The sequence below is a fragment of the Haliotis cracherodii genome, unplaced genomic scaffold (genome assembly GCF_022045235.1).
Source record: "Haliotis cracherodii isolate W230 unplaced genomic scaffold, xgHalCrac1.p SCAF_12, whole genome shotgun sequence".
Lineage (NCBI taxonomy): Eukaryota > Metazoa > Mollusca > Gastropoda > Lepetellida > Haliotidae > Haliotis > Haliotis cracherodii.
This window is the reverse complement of record NW_027266267.1, coordinates 8,228,259-8,240,315: the sequence shown is the minus strand read 5'-3', so window position 1 is coordinate 8,240,315 and position 12,057 is coordinate 8,228,259.

The window sequence follows — 12,057 nt, the reverse complement described above, 5'->3', positions numbered from 1 at the left end:
GATATATAATAAACCTAGAAACATAATCGGGCCAAACCGGGGAGTGAGTGAGTGAGTGAGTGATATATAATAAACCTAGAAACTATAGGGGCAAACCGGGGAGTGAGTGAGTGAGTGAGTGATATATAATAAACCTAGAAACATAATCGGGCCAAACCGGGGAGTGAGTGAGTGAGTGAGTGATATATAATAAACCTAGAAACAATAGGGGCAAACCGGGGAGTGAGTGAGTGAGTGAGTGATATATAATAAACCTAGAAACAATAGGGGCAAACCGGGGAGTGAGTGAGTGAGTGATATATAATAAACCTAGAAACAATAGGGGCAAACCGGGGAGTGAGTGAGTGAGTGAGTGAGTGATATATAATAAACCTAGAAACTATAGGGGCAAACCGGGGAGTGAGTGAGTGAGCGAGTGATATATAATAAACCTAGAAACTATAGGGGCAAACCGGGGAGTGAGTGAGTGAGTGATATATAATAAACCTAGAAACTATAGGGGCAAACCGGGGAGTGAGTGAGTGAGTGAGTGATATATAATAAACCTAGAGACAATAGGGGCAAACCGGGGAGTGAGTGAGTGAATGAGTGAGTGATATATAATAAACCTAGAAACATAATCGGGCCAAACCAGGGAGTGAGTGAGTGAGTGAGTGATATATAATAAACCTAGAGACAATAGGGGCAAACCGGGGAGTGAGTGAGTGAATGAGTGAGTGATATATAATAAACCTAGAAACATAATCGGGCCAAACCAGGGAGTGAGTGAGTGAGTGAGTGATATATAATAAACCTAGAAACATAACCTGGGCAAACCAGGGAGTGAGTGAGTGAGTGAGTGATATATAATAAACCTAGAGACAATAGGGGCAAACCGGGGAGTGAGTGGGTGAGTGATATACAATAAACCTAGAAACATAACCTGGGTGAACCGGTGAGTGAGTGAGTGAGTGAGTGAGTGAGAGTGATTATTCAATAAACCTTGACCAATAATTATATTTTGGCTTTATAGACATTTAGAACATTACCTTGTATAAAAAAATAATAACCTGCTGAAGAAATAACTTTTAACCTTTAACATTACCTTTCCACAACAATATGATACCAAAATTGACAACTATTCAACTATTCAACTATTCAAGTGTAAAACCATTCAATAATTTACAATTTTCTCACTGCTCTTTTCAACAATATTTGAAGGGGGAAAATCCTTATAAAAAAATAAGTATTTTTCCAAACTGAGCCTCTTCCTGTCAGCCCTGAAAAGCCTACTTCCTGTGCGGCCAATGTGCAGATAAACGCTGACATAACACAAGATGCCGATATCTGCTAAAGTAATCGCCTAAAAACCCGAGAGGAAGCTGGATATGTATCTGCAGCCATTATCACCCCATATCTATCATTCTCAGCCCGAGGGAGTAATCATTAATTGGAAAGGGGTCTGCGAGGAAGTATAATGACTGCTCCTGTCTTCAAAGCGGACACATTTCAAAGAGTCAGAGAAAGTTAACACCATGTTAAAAGTTATGAGAAAGAGTTTTTCAAATTGAGGAAGGACATTTTCATCTTCTTGTCTGTTTCCATGAACAGGAAAGTAACGTTTGTAGTATTTAGTTTGTTTATCAGATGAAAGATATGTAAGAGCTTGTATTGGGAGGTGTTTTTTATTACTAAGTAACCCTTGCCTGCCAAAAATGCACGCAGTCAACTTCAATTAAGTATTCGTGAATTATTGGTTCTGAATTGAATAAGAAATAATATATTTATAATTATATATACATTTTGTTAATATTTTTGGTGTAGTAATCTCACGAAATACAAATCCAGTCCACTAACTCATTGTCCACTCTCAAATTTATAGAGGGACAGAAGGATAGCTGAACCATTCGCTAATCACACTGAAGACCTGGGTTCGATTCCTGGGCCCTGACTGGAGTATTGCCCCCAATGATAGACTGCCAGGCCCTGACTGTATTGCTCCCAATGATAGAATTGCCTGGCCCTGACGGGAATATTGCCCCCAATGATAGACTGCCAGGCCCTGACTGGAATATTGCCACCAATGATAGACTTGCCAGGCCCTGACTGGAATATTGCCCCCAATGATAGACTTGCCAGGCCCTGACTGGAATATTGCCCCCAATGATAGACTGCCAGGCCCTGACTGGAATATTGCCGCCAATGATAGACTTGCCGGGCCCTGACTGGAATATTGCCCCCAATGATAGACTTGCCAGGCCCTGACTGGAATATTGCCCCCAATGATAGACTTGCCAGGCCCTGACTGGAATATTGCCGCCAATGATAGACTTGCCGGGCCCTGACTGGAATATTGCCCCCAATGATAGACTTGCTGGGCCCTGACTGGAATATTGCCACCAATGATAGACTTGCCAGGCCCTGACTGGAGTATTGCCCCGAATGATAGACTTGCCAGGCCCTGACTGGAATATTGCCCCGAATGATAGACTTGCCAGGCCCTGACTGGAATATTGCCCCCAATGATAGACTTGCCAGGCCCTGACTGGAATATTGCCCCCAATGATAGACTTGCCGGGCCCTGACTGGAGTATTGCCCCCAATGATAGACTTGCCAGGCCCTGACTGGAGTATTGCCCCGAATGATAGACTTGCCAGGCCCTGACTGGAATATTGCCGCCAATGATAGACTTGCCGGGCCCTGACTGGAATATTGCCACCAATGATAGACTTGCCAGGCCCTGACTGGAATATTGCCCCCAATGATAGACTTGCCGGGCCCTGACTGGAATATTGTCCCCAATGATAGACTTGCCAGGCCCTGACTGGAATATTGCCGCCAATGATAGACTTGCCAGGCCCTGACTGGAATATTGCCCCCAATGATAGACTTGCCAGGCCCTGACTGGAATATTGCCCCCAATGATAGACTTGCCAGGCCCTGACTGGAATATTGCCCCCAATGATAGACTTGCCAGGCCCTGACTGGAATATTGCCCCCAATGATAGACTTGCCAGGCCCTGACTGGAATATTGCCGCCAATGATAGACTTGCCAGGCCCTGACTGGAATATTGCCCCCAATGATAGACTTGCCAGGCCCTGACTGGAATATTGCCCCCAATGATAGACTTGCCAGGCCCTGACTGGAATATTGCCCCCAATGATAGACTTGCTGGGCCCTGACTGGAATATTGCCACCAATGATAGACTTGCTGGGCCCTGACTGGAGTATTGCCCCCAATGATAGACTTGCCAGGCCCTGACTGGAGTATTGCCCCCAATGATAGACTTGCCAGGCCCTGACTGGAATATTGCCCCCAATGATAGACTTGCCGGGCCCTGACTGGAATATTGCCCTCAATGATAGACTTGCCAGGCCCTGACTGGAATATTGCCCCCAATGATAGACTTGCCAGGCCCTGACTGGAATATTGCCCCCAATGATAGACTTGCCAGGCCCTGACTGGAATATTGCCGCCAATGATAGACTTGCCAGGCCCTGACTGGAATATTGCCCCCAATGATAGACTTGCAAGGCCCTGACTGGAATATTGCCCCCAATGATAGACTTGCCAGGCCCTGACTGGAATATTGCCCCCAATGATAGACTTGCCAGGCCCTGACTGGAATATTGCTCCCAATGATAGACTTGCCAGGCCCTGACTGGAATATTGCCCCCTATGATAGACTTGCCAGGCCCTGACTGGAATATTGCCCCGAATGATAGACTTGCCAGGCCCTGACTGGAATATTGCTCCCAATGATAGCTTGCCAGGTCCTGACTGGAATATTGCCCCCAATGATAGACTTGCCAGGCCTTGACTGGAGTATTGCCCCTAATGATAGACTTGCCAGGTCCTGACTGGAATATTGCCCCCAATGATAGACTTGCCAGGCCCTGACTAGAATATTGCCCCCAATGATAGACTTGCCAGGCCCTGACTGGAATATTGCCCCCAAAGATAGACTTGCCAGGTCCTGACTGGAATATTGCCCCCAATGATAGACTTGCCAGGCCCTGACTGGAGTATTGCCCCCAATGATAGACTTGCCAGGCCCTGACTGGAATATTGCCACCAGTGGTGGCGTAAACCAACATGCACTCACAAACCACCAACGTGCATTAAAAGATGTCAGCAGCATTTCCCCCAAATATGCTGGATACTGGCACTATGCCATGAAAACAACCGTTGTTTATTCAAACTAAATCAATTCTTATATTTCTTCTCCCCATCAAGTCTCTACAAGACTGTTCCACCTGACAGATATACACAACTCCTGCATTTCAATGCAGAAAGAAAACTGGCCACCAATGGAAAAGTGATTACTACCTGGGACGTTACGGCGTTATAAATACCATGCAGGAAATAAATGACAAAAACGGCGCCACAATCAGCAGGATTCTAACTTCCATCTTCCCTACAGTGTACTTGAGGAATAAAATGGCATGCATTCTCAAATTATTTACAGAATGCATTTCTTTAGCATCTGGGCATGAAGACATCATGTGACCAAGTGGATGATGGGATATGTTAAGATCGTCACGGCGTCACAGGTCGGGGAGAAGGTCGCATGTGTTTTAGCAGCAAGTGTATTCATCAAGCTTGGGTTTCAGACAGAAAACCGTAATACTTCGAAAAATCTTGACAACTTCTGATTTTTACTGTTTTATTTTTGCTTGTTTGTTTGTTTATTTGTTCGTTGTTCAACAGCCTATTCAGCAAATATTCCAGCTGTATGATGGCAGCCTGTAAATAATCAAGTTTGTGCCAGACAATCCAGTGATTGATATTATGAACAATGATCCATAATGTTGGATACAATATGCGCTATCGACCATACATTTGGTCGCCTCTGATGATCTGCACATGTTGCTGGAGACCGATTCTAACCAGAAATTCTTACAGGGGTGTTTGTACTAGTGAAGATCCGGGGTGAATATGTTTGTCGTAAAAGGCGAGTGACAGGATCGGGTGGCTAGGCTCGCTGACTTGGTTAATGCATGTCATCGATTCCAGTTGCGTGGATTGATGCTTATGATATCAATCACTGGATTGTCTGGTCCAGACTCGATTATTTACAGACCGCCATCATATAGCTGGACAAAAAATAGATGCCGAAGGGGCTTCATAATGTAAACGGTTAATGATTACGTAAATCTATATAACATATACTACTCAAAAGAAGTTAAGGACCACCCAATTCTTTTATATTACTTTTATCAATCTGTCAGGTCAGAGTTTCCTTAACTTTTTTTGCTCAGTATATTTTGAATTGTCTTTAACATGGAGAGGGGACAAAATCAGTGTTTTCAGTGATTCCACTCAGCTACATATAATTTAGACAATGCTATTCTCTTGATAAAGAATAATAGAAAATATGTAGAATGTCTAAACAATAAACATTCTGGGCCATCAGATTTGTATGGAATCCCAGAAGAGACATTTTCGTGTTGTTGTGTTGTTTACCCTTACAAAAAACAAGCAAAAAGTATCAAAAATTAACCAAAGTGAGACAATGAGACAAATGGTCAAAATGTCCCATTGTCGCATTGTCATGCTTTGGTTAATTTTGACACTTTTTGCTTGTTATTGAAAGGGCGGCAACGCGACAACAAGACAATGTCCCTTACAGGATTCCATAGATTGGCAGGTGTTTTTGAAGCCTTGAAAGTTAACATTGGATAACTCTGTTTCATGTTGTTGGTCCCAAATGAATTGTCCAGGAATCCAATACACAGTAGCCCATGCTAAACTGAGTAGGTGAGTGAGTGAGTGAGTGAGTGAGTGAGTGGCTTTTCTGCTCATGATGTGACGACTAACAGGATCGGTTGGTCAGGCTCGCTGACTTGGTTGATGCAAGACCCGTGAAGATCCAGGGTAGAATAGATCTTCAGCAACCCATGCTTGCCGTAAAAGGTGACTAGGCTTTCTGTAAAAGGCGACTAATGGGATCGGGTGGTCAAGCTCTCTGACTTGGTTGATTCATGTCATTGTATCCAAATGGCGTAAGACCCGTGAAGACCCGGAGTAGAATAGGTCTTCAGCAACCTATGCTTGCCGTAAAAGGTGACTATGCTTGTCGTAAGAGGCGACTAATGGGATCTGGTGGTCAAGCTCACTGACTTGGTTGATGCATGTCATTGTATCCCAATGGCATAAGACCCGTGAAGATCCGGGGTAGAATAGGTCTTCAGCAACCCAGGCTTGCCGTAAAAGGTCTCTTTGCTTTCCGTAAAAGGTGACTAACGGGATCGGGTGGTCAAGCTCTCTGACTTGGTTGATTCATGTCATTGCATCCAAATGGCGTAAGACCCGTGAAGACCCGGAGTAGAATAGGTCTTCAGCAACCTATGCTTGACTAACAGGATCAGGTGGTCAGGCTCACTGACTTGGTTGATGCATGTCATTGATTCCAATTGCGAAGATCGATGCACATGCTGCCAATCACTGGACTCTCTGGTCCAGACTCGATTAATTAAAGTCCTGAGTGTGGTGTGAAACAACAAACAAACAAACTCAATAAACTTGAAAATAAGTGATGGTTAAAAAACCCATAAGTACGTCTTAAAATTCCAAACTTTCAAACTGCCTCTGAACCTGGAATGTTAAGTGGAGAGGGTGGAATTTTTGTCTCGACAAGAAGAACCTCTAAAGAACCTCGTTAGCAGGTGCTTCAACAACAGCAGTTGTGTGGAAAACATTACATCTAAAGCATGTATCATGAATCATAGTTAGTAGGTGCTTAGAAATTTATGAGTACCAATATTACATTTTCATGTGTGCTTCTTGCTTGTGTAAAATCACTTTTACATTGAAAGAAAGTTCGACTCTACAAATGTACCTGTTACAGTGTAGGACACTTGTCTAGTGCTATGAGTCTTCTTTGACCTGTACCTGGTCGACATTCCTGGTATCCGCCAGACATTCCTGGTATCCGTATGGCAAGCCGTTTTCACATTTATTACGGAATAACAGATATCTTCAATTGTTTTAAAGATATCTGGAATGGAATTGAAGATATCTTGAATAAGATATCACAAAATGATTTAAGGATATGGTGAAGCGTATTACTGATATCTTGAAAGGAATTGCTGATATCTTAAATTGGATTATTGATATCAAAATATGATTTAAAGATATCAAAATATCACATTTTCTTATGATATCAGTAATTCAATTCTTGATATCTTGAAACTAAATTGTTGCCATTATTAAAGACTTCCGCTTATTTACAGATATCTTCAAATACTTCTGTCTGTTAAGTAATGTGGGATATGTAGCCGGACAGGAAGTATTTGAAGATATCTGTAAATCATTCCCCACCATTTTGGGGACTGGAATAATTCATGTTATTCATTCACATTACTTAAATTAGATATCAATAATTGGAATAAAGATATCATCAAAATTATTAATGATATCTTTAATTGGATTTTTGATATCAGTATCAGTCAGAATTAATGATATCTTGAATTGAAGTAAAGATATCTCTAATTGAATTAAAGATATCTAAAACGAATTAAAGATATCTAAAATGAATTAATGATATCAGCAATGCATTTGTTGATATGTATAACTTATTTCAAGATATCTTGAATTGAATTTAAGATATCTTGAATTTATTTCTAATATATTTATATGTACAGTAGGATGGTAAATGTTTAATGATATCTTAAATACATTTAGAGATATCACAAAATAATTTGTTGATATCACCGTAACATTTTAAGATATCAGTAATTGTATTATGGATATCAGAAATGAATTTAAGATATCTTTAATTATTTTTTGATATCTTAAAAAAACATTATTGATATCTTTAAATAAAATACTGACATCTTTTAAACAATTGAAGATATCAGTAATTCCCAAATAAATGTGTAAAGGCTTGCCTTACGGATACCAGGAATGTCTGGCGGATACCAGGAATGTCTGGCGGATACAAGGAATGTCTGGCGGATACCAGGATGTCGACCAGGTACAGGTCAAAGAAGACTCATAGCGCTAGACAAGTGTCCTACACTGTAACAGGTACATTTGTAGAGTCGAACTTTCTTTCATTGTAAAAGTGATCAGTAATTCCGAAATAAATGTGTAAAGGCTTGCCATACGAATACCAGGAATGTCTGGCGGATACCAGGAATGTCGAACAGCTACAGGTCAAAGAAGACTCAAAGCGCTAGACAAGTGTCCTATACTGTAACAGGTACATTTGTAGGGTCGAACCTTCTTTCATTGTAAAAGTGATCAGTAATTCCGAAATAAATGTGTAAAGGCTTGCCATACGAATACCAGGAATGTCTGGCAGATACCAGGAATGTCGAACAGCTACAGGTCAAAGAAGACTCATAGCGCTAGACAAGTGTCCTATACTGTAACAGGTACATTTGTAGGGTCGAACCTTCTTTCATTGTAAAAGTGATCAGTAATTCCGAAATAAATGTGTAAAGGCTTGCCATACGAATACCAGGAATGTCTGGCAGATACCAGGAATGTCGAACAGCTACAGGTCAAAGAAGACTCATAGCGCTAGACAAGTGTCCTATACTGTAACAGGTACATTTGTAGGGTCGAACCTTCTTTCATTGTAAAAGTGATCAGTAATTCCGAAATAAATGTGTAAAGGCTTGCCATACGGATACCAGGAATGTCTGGCAGATACCAGGAATGTCGAACAGCTACAGGTCAAAGAAGACTCATAGCGCTAGACAAGTGTCCTATACTGTAACAGGTACATTTGTAGGGTCGAACCTTCTTTCATTGTAAAAGTGATCAGTAATTCCGAAATAAATGTGAAAAAGGCTTGCCTTATGGATACAAGGAATGTCTGGCGGATACAAGGAATGTCTGGCGGATACCAGGAATGTCGACCAGGTACAGGTCAAAGAAGACTCATAGTGCTAGACAAGTGTCCTATACTGTAACAGGTACATTTGTAGAGTCGAACTTTCTTTCATTGTAAAAGTGATCAGTAATTCCGAAATAAATGTGAAAAAGGCTTGCGATATATCGGCCAGACATCCCAGATCTGCCAGGAGATATTAACCAACACTGTGGTCACATGAAATACCAAACAATCATTCAACATCAGGAAACAGCCCAAGAATCCATTAAAATGCCGATATTTCGACCGGTTGGTTCAACTTTCAGGATCTGCAGACATGTCCGGAATGGCTCAGTGATATTGTATTGTCCGGGCATGCTTTGTGAAAAACAAATTATGACCACCCAAATATGACAAGGACCCAGAGATGCACACACAGTCTTTTTGTGCGGGGATCGGCTGCGGAGAGTTTTGGAATTGTGATATTTCAGACATCTGCTGTCCACCTTCACTGTGGGAAGTAGGTGATAATTATTGATTTTCAATACATTAACACCCGTCCATCACATTCAAAACTCACAATGAACGAGGTGTTGTTATGTATGTTAAGGACTGACCACTTCATATTCGTGTGTGTGTGTGGGGGGGGACACTGGTATTTAGTATCAAGATTAGATATTTTTTCAACCACAGCTACAAAAACCAAAACCAGATATTTTCTTATTTAAAACTATTAGCCTGATTTTTAAAAAGAAAAACAACAATGTAATTTTGGGGGGCAGACAATTCTTTTTCTTTCAATCTTCTGAAATATAATTATTTTTTTCAAGAATTTCAGGGATAATTTATATTTCTTTATACTTATCTCACTTTTGGAGAAAGTAATTAAGTTTGGCTCAATTTTGCAAAGAAATTTGTTTTTTTTACCAAACCCTGGCCTTGATCATCAAATAAAATGCCAGCCAAGATGCCCAGCAATTCAGTGGTATAACAAGGAGACGGACAATCCTACATCTTAGTTCCGTTGTTGATATAGTTAAACGCTGGGGCAGGCTTGGCTCACAAAACAATGACTACGCAATCGTGTGTCAACATGGGATTTGTCAAAAGAAATCCTCCACGATTTTTGCAAACATCGGTCAAGAAAAGGTCATGTTTAAGGACAGAGGTCAGGAGAGTAATCAAGGGGGATAACTCACATATTTTGGCCACCATGTTCTGTTTGTATACGATTCAAGTGCTGCACGTTCTGTTCCAAATTCAATTTTGCGCAGTTAAATCTACAGATAACCTAGCTCTACATTGAAAACACAGCATGTTTATCTTCTAATTGTCATATCCAGTGATGTTTTATTGAAAAGTTTATTAACTTCTTTTTGTTCACCTGAAGAATTACAATGTACGTTTTTACCACATGAAATAGCAATTTTGAAGAACTTGTACCCAGAAAAAGGGGGAGTGCATCAAACACAAAAAATATGGTATTCATCTAAGCCCTTCTCATTCAAGGTGATTTAAATAAAAAATCAAAGGAATATTTATTGTTTACATTTAATTCTACTGTGAACCAAGATCACAACTGTATAAAAAAAACATACATTGTGCTAATATCATTTGAGTAAAGAATTTGTTTTAGCCCCTTAATGCCGAGCGCCAGACAGGGTAACAACAAGTACCATCTTTTAACGTCTTTTGGTATGATGCGGCTGGGGATCGAACCCCGGACCTTCTGCTCTCCGGGGGGACGCTCTACCACTAGACCACGGAGGCGGTCTATTCTCATAGAGGGTGATAAAACATGCATAAACAGCTGAACACACAAATGATAAAAAATATTCAAAATTATTTTTTTTAAATTTGATAAACACACATAACACTTTTTGCAAAAGAGATATTACAATGTTTTGCAATGTGGGGAAAGATTTAATTTAAATGTTTTAAAATGAAATATCAATAACTCAAACTCAGCAGTTTATTTTTTAATTTTTTAATTTTTTTTCAAATGTTTAAATTCAACCTCAAAATACACACTGAACATGTTTGCTTTCCTCAGATAACAAAATAATGATCCTAAACAACTTTCCAACCGACGACCTTTTATTGAAGTGCAGTTTACGTCTGTCCGTGTATGCAAACTGACCAGGGGCAAGCTACTGTTGACCATCCTGCCAAGGAGCACTTGCCAATAGTGACAGTAAACTGGGGAGAAACCATTATTTGTTGTGATAGATGATCCCAAACAAACAGGGCAGCCAGCCAGGTGGAATGACGACAATGATTACTCCCTACACATGTTAGGCATGCTGTACTCCGTCAACATTTTCGGCCCAACATCTGGGAAGCATGAAATCTCTTGCTTTCTTCTTTCAGTTAAAAAACCATCCTTGTTTGAAGAAAAAACAGCAGTAGTTTAACTAGCATAGCAACACGCTAACACAGTCATGGTGTTGAAACGATCATTTATAAATCAACGTCTTGGCTCAATGACTTATTGAGGAGATTTTCAGAATGTTCTGAACAGAAGGTATACTCAGTTGCTTAAATAACAAGCTCTACTACTAAATTTACCTTTCTGGAAAATGACATCGATTTCATATTGTTGTGTTCCTGTTTGAACACGGGGCTCAAATGCTCTCCCGATGTTTGTGTTCTGTTTCTTTGATGTTGTGACAGTATTGTGTCTTAATATCATCAAACGTCTCTCAGTGTGATGATGAATATTCATGGGAAAAGCAGGATGTGTCTGCCGAAAAGCTAAAAGGATCAGTGATCCTGGATAGATATAGCAGCTTATAGGCAGATTTATATTAACTTGTACTAACAAGAAATTCACATTTCTGATGCAGGCCTTCTCACACTGTATCATTTGAACTAAAAAAAAAGAAATAAAACAAACTTTTTAATGATAACAAGCATCATGATCTTACGAAACAAACAAAAATCGAACACACAATTTCATAAAAATATCTTCCAAAACATTTTTTTTAACATTTTTTTGTTCAGTATTTTAAAGTGATAAATATTGGTAAGTTTTCGGCTTTATTTTTCCTATTGAGTGACTTTAATGCCGCTTTTCTATGAAGATGTCTCTGAACAACAGTCCACTTAGAATGCCCGATTTAACGCCCAAGATAAAACTACACAAGTTCGGGTAATATATAGCATCTGTTGTTCTTCAACAAATCTGTAAACATAAAAACATCTGTCATTGGTCAAGCAATAAAGACAAATTATAAAAAAGGTTTGACAG